The sequence below is a fragment of the Capsicum annuum genome, chromosome 6 (genome assembly GCF_002878395.1).
Source record: "Capsicum annuum cultivar UCD-10X-F1 chromosome 6, UCD10Xv1.1, whole genome shotgun sequence".
NCBI classification, from domain to species: domain Eukaryota; kingdom Viridiplantae; phylum Streptophyta; class Magnoliopsida; order Solanales; family Solanaceae; genus Capsicum; species Capsicum annuum.
The window spans coordinates 168,916,967-168,922,749 of NC_061116.1; positions in this window are offsets into that span (position 1 = coordinate 168,916,967).

Sequence of the window (5,783 nt, forward strand, 5' to 3'; positions counted from 1 at the left end):
ATTTTCTGTTTTGAATGTGGTTTTGTTTTGATACTTAGTTGGTTGAAAATGGTTAAGTGTAGGGACTTTGAAGGGGATTTTGTGTTTTCAATGTGATTTTATTTTGATACTTAGTTGGTTGAAAATCGTTAAGTGAAGGAACTTTAAACGAAATTTTTTTGTTTTGAAAGTGGTTTGGTAAGTGACTTAGTTGCTTGAAAATGGTTAAGTTTAGGGACTCTAAATGGGATTTTTTTATTTTGAATGTGGTTTGGTAGGTGACTTAGTTGCTTGAAAATGGTTAAGTCTAGGGACTTTGAAGGGGATTTTGTGTTTTGAATGTGGTTCTGTTTTGATACTTAGTTGGTTGAAAATGGTTAAGTGTAGGAATTTTAAAGGGGGGTTTTTTCTTTTGGATGTGGTTTGGTAAGTGACTTAATTGCATGAAAATGGTTAAGTGTAGGGACTTAAAATGGAATTTTTTTATTTTGAATGTGGTTTGGTAGGTGACTTAGTTGATTAAAAATAGTTAAGTGTAGGGACTTTGAAGGGGATTTTGTGTTTTGAATGTGGTTTTATTTTGATACTTAGTTGCTTGAAAATGGTTAAGTGTAGGGTCTTTAAAGGGAATTTTTTTGTTTTGAATGTGGTTTGGTAAGTCACTTAGCTGCTTGAAAATGGTTAAGTGTTGGCACTTTAAGTGGAATTTTTTTTTTTTTTGAATGTGGTTTGATAGGTGACTTAGTTGCTTGAAAATGGTTAAGTGTGGGGACTTTGAAGGGGATTTTGTGTTTTGAATTTGGTTTTGTTTTGATACTTAGTTGCTTGAAAATGGTTAAGTGTAGGGACTTTGAAGGTGATATTTTTGTTTTGAATGTGGTTTGGTAAGTGACTTAGTTGCTTGAAAATGGTTAAGTGTAGGGACTTTAAATGAGATTTTTTTGTTTTGAATGTGGTTTGGTATGTGACTTAGTTGCTTGAAAATAGTTAAGTGTATGAACTTTGAAGGGGATTTTGTGTTTTGAATGTGATTTGTTAGGTGACTTAGTTTCTTGAAAATGGGTAAGTGTTGGGATTTAAAGAGGATTTTTTATTTTGAATGTGGTTTGGTATGTGACTTTGTTGCTTGAAAATGGTTAAGTGTAGAGACTTTAAAGGAGATTTTTTGTTTTGAATGTGATTTGTTAGGTGGCTTAGTTACTTGAAAATGGTTAATTTTTTATGACTTGATATAATTAGTTGAATCTGATTGATCGCTCAGATGGAACCTGATTATAACTGGATATATCAACGGAACAATGATAATAGAATGGGTATTAGGGAGGAATTTATTGAAGGTGTCAAAAGATTTGTTGAACATGCTAATTCCATTGATATGTGGACACGTTATAGTGTTATTCGTTATCCTTATGTTAGATGTGATGGTATAAATCTTATAAGTGAAAAAAGATGTAAAGGAACATCTTTATAGAAAGAGATTTCACGTGGACTTTTTAAGATTGCGTGGTATTCATGGGGATGTTGCGCGAAATTACTTTATTGTTGGAGAAAGTAGTAGGTCTCCAGGGCATAATGAATTTCAAGATACTAGGATGACAGAAATGGTGCATGATTCTTTTGGGATGCAAGACGGGGTTGACTTTAGGGAAGATGTTGAAGATGTTCCTAATAGAAAAGCGGGAAATTTCTACAAAGAATTACATGCTGATAGTCATCTTTTGTTTGGCGGGTGTTCGAACTCTCATTTGTCTGTTGCTGTTAGATTATTAAGTATTAAATCTTACTGAAATATTGCTGACGGAGGAATGGACTCAATGATAGACCTTATTAAAGAGTTAGTTGACCCCGTCTTGGAGGTTCCTGATTCTTTCTATAAGACAAAAAGATTGATGTCAAAGTTAGGTCTCTCCTCGATTAGAATTGATTGTTGTGAAAATGGCTGCATGCTATAATTTAAGAAAGATGCTAACCTAGATTTCTGTAAGTTTTGTCAAAACTCTCGATATAAGTGTGGATTTACTGGAAATCAAATTGTTATTAAGGCGATGCATTATTTACCTCTTATACCAAGGTTGAAGAGGTTGTATGCTTCAAACAGCTCAGCTCCTCACACGAGATGACACAGTGAAAATAGAAGGCCCACTGGTGTTATGTGTCATCCATCTGATGGAGAGGCTTGGAAGAATTTTGATGCAACTTATCAAGATTTTACAGCTGATCCACGAAACATTCGATTAGGATTATGTGCGGATAGGTTCTCTCCTTTTTCAGTTGGTAGTGCACCATATATTCATGTTGGCCTATATTTATCACTCCTTATAATCTCTCTCCTGAACTGTTGATGACTAGTCCCTGTATATTTTTGAATTATGTTATTCTTGGCCCGCGTAATCCAAAAGGTGGAATAGATTTCTACTTGTAACCTTTGATTGATGAACTTTAAATTTTATGGCATGAGGGGGTTGCAATTTGGGACATCTCTCTTAAACAGAATTTCAATCTGTGTGCATATCTAATATGGACTGTTAATGATTTTCCTGCTTATGGAATATTGTCTGGGTGGATGACAGCTGGAAAGCTGGCTTGTCCATACTGCATGGAAAAAACAAAATCTTTCACATTGAGACATGGTCGAAAAAATTCATGGTTTGATTGTCATCATTGTTTCTTTCCACCTGATCATGAATTTAGGAAACTCAAGAATGCATTCATAAGGAATAGAAGGGAACATGATGGTCCACCTCCAAGTCTGTCTGGCCATGACATCTGGAAAATAGTTCAGGATTTGCCTAAAGCCAGCGAGGAATGATTGTACAGGCTTGATGAATATAGCGTTTTGCATAACTAGACTAAGCAAAGTATATTTTTGGAGTTAGAATATTGGCCAGATAATTTACTTAGAAATAATGTTGATCTCATGCATACTGAGAAGAACTATTTTGACAACTTGTTTAATACAGTTATGAATGTCACCGACAAAACAAAGGATAATCCTAAGGCCAGATTTGACTTACCAAAATATTGCAACCGCAGAGAATTACACTTATAGCAGGGGCCCAACGGCAATATTCTTAAGCCCAAGGCTAGTTTTATATTCAAGTTGGACCAAAAGCGTCAAATATGTGAGTGGGTTCAAAGTTTGAAGATGCCCGATGGATATGCCTCAAATTTGGGAAAGAGAGTTGATATAACACAAGGAATCTTGCATGGAATGAAAAGCCATGATTGTCATGTTTTCATGGAACAATTACTTCCAATTGTTTTTATTGGTTTACCTGAAAACATATGGAAACCAATAGCAGAGATCAGTTTGTTCTTCAAAGACTTATGTGCCACCACATTAAAAGAAGAAAGTCTGGCGTGAATGGAAGTAATATTATTGTCATCACCAATAAGTTAGAGAAGATTTTCCCGCCAGCATTCTTCAATGTAATGGAACATCTTTCCATTCACCTTGTGCATGAAGCTCGGCTAGGCGGTCTAGTTCAAACTAGGTGGATGTATCCATTCGAACGGTAAGTATTTTCAACATATTTAAATTCATACATATGTTTTTTAAATATAGTAAATATCTAACTTTAAGATTGTACAGGGCAATTGAAAAATTGAAAAGGGATATAAAAAATAAACATAGGGTGGAAGGCTTTATAGTTGAGGCATTTTTTTCAAGAGAAATTTCTCAATTTTGTTCATACTACTTTCGTGATGAGTTTCTTGTTCAAGAAACTGATCGCATCATCATCAAGATGAATTGAATGAGCCTTATTTTCAACCGATATCAATTTTCAATCAATTTGGCTGTAAGGCTAAAAAGACTATACCTCGCCGGCTCACTCCCACGGCACGCGAATCAACAACTTTTATGTCATACTGAATTGCCTGGAAATTGAGCCCTTTCTAAAGTAAGGAGATTAAAATTTTAACATATCTTATTTGCTTACTCATTCCCTTAAAGAAACTAATTGTGTTTCCCATGTTGGATGTTCAGTACATTTAAGACTCAATTCTACGAAAATCAAGTGTATGCATCCTTTGCAACATAGTTTAAAAATGAGGTTCGTAAGTGTATTAATATTTCTACAAAGTTTAAACATTTACACATTCCTCAACTAAAATATATATATATATGTATAATATTTTTAGGTACACCATTCACCAAATGCAGCCGCATACGATCAACTCTTGAGAGATATTTCTTTGGGTCTAGTTGAAGCTAATGCAATGTCCCAATACAAAGTAAATGGGTTTAAATTTTCTATTGAACAACACTTCAGATTTAGGAAAACAAATAATAGTGGTGTTTGGGTTAAGGGTGATGATGATGATGTTGATTACTTTGGCATCATACATGAGATCTTAGAACTAGTGTATGTTGTTTTCCCAATAAAAAAAATTATCCTCTTTTGATATAAGTAGTTTGATCCAAGCACAAGAGGCACAAGAGTACATAGGGAGCATAACATCATTGAAGTGAAGCACAATAGCTTGTATGCTATTTACGATCCATTTGTTCTAGCGCAAAATCCTAACCAAATGTATTATGCTGCATATCCGTTACGCAATGACAAGTCTGATTGGTGGGCTAAAATCAAAACAAAGCATATAGGCTAGGTGGAAGTTGAGAATGTGCTGGAGACTGTGTATCAAAAAGAAATGCAGATTGATCACCAGCTAGTGGACGTTGAATTAGTGAACGGTTTGAATTACCCAAAAATATATTTAAAAAAGTTAATATTGTGGAAGAAGAGGTTGAGTGGATAGGAGATGAGGAAACATCCGAAGAGGGTGAATGGTTTAGTGGAGAGTCTTCAGAAGAGGGAGATTAGTTGTGTAGGTTTTATTTATTATGTATTGATGTCTTTATACTTTGTACTATATATTTACCTTTATGTTTCTTGTTTAAGATTGATATGTAATATACTATTTAATTTTATTTTTTTCACTTTTCCATGATTTATATAGTAATAAAAAAGAATAGACAACCTCCGCCTTATAGATGACCGATAGGTATTCATATATCTGAGGGTCGATTTGCTGACGCGACAGCATGACCGTTATATTCTAGGTCGTACGAGGATTCGATACCTACTCCTATGTATGTGGGCCCACTAAATGGGTATACACCGACTCGTTCTGCTCCTATGACTGTGCCACTGCTAGCACAGTACTATTGGATGACCGCTAGCCCCTCTAGATATCTACCATCATCGATACTCTCCTGCAGCAGTCACGCAGCTTTGCACAGTTATTCTACTGGATCTATTGGGTTGTCGGATCTTCATCTTGGAGGAACTCTATCTAGTGCTTCAGATCCGCCCACGCCAGTGTATCCACCATCACTTACTAGGCAGGCAGGAGACAGAGATAATTCTGGGTGGATTTATCTTGTTCTAGTTGCGAGAGGGTAAGATTTCTAAATATAATAACGTTACTCATTTTTTCATTACTATATTATTATGCTCTATGAAATTACTATTTGATCTTGTGTTGTAGGTTTAGGTCGGATGTTGGAGTTGGACAAAAGACGTGAATATACATTACTCGACACTTCAACGGCTACTGGACCAGCTGGCAAAAGGTTCCAGAACTTGACAGGGATAGAATGTTTGAAGAATTTAAGGTAAGGATTTAACTTATCGACTACTTATTAACACTTTGTTAGAACAAAAGATTGAATATTATATTTTGGTTGTAGAAATTTTACTGGTGGGATAATGCAAATGCATTTCTTATAAATAAGAACTTTTTCATAAAATGTAGGGTTAGATTTAACGATCTCTTAGATTATGCCCGAAAGAAATTGG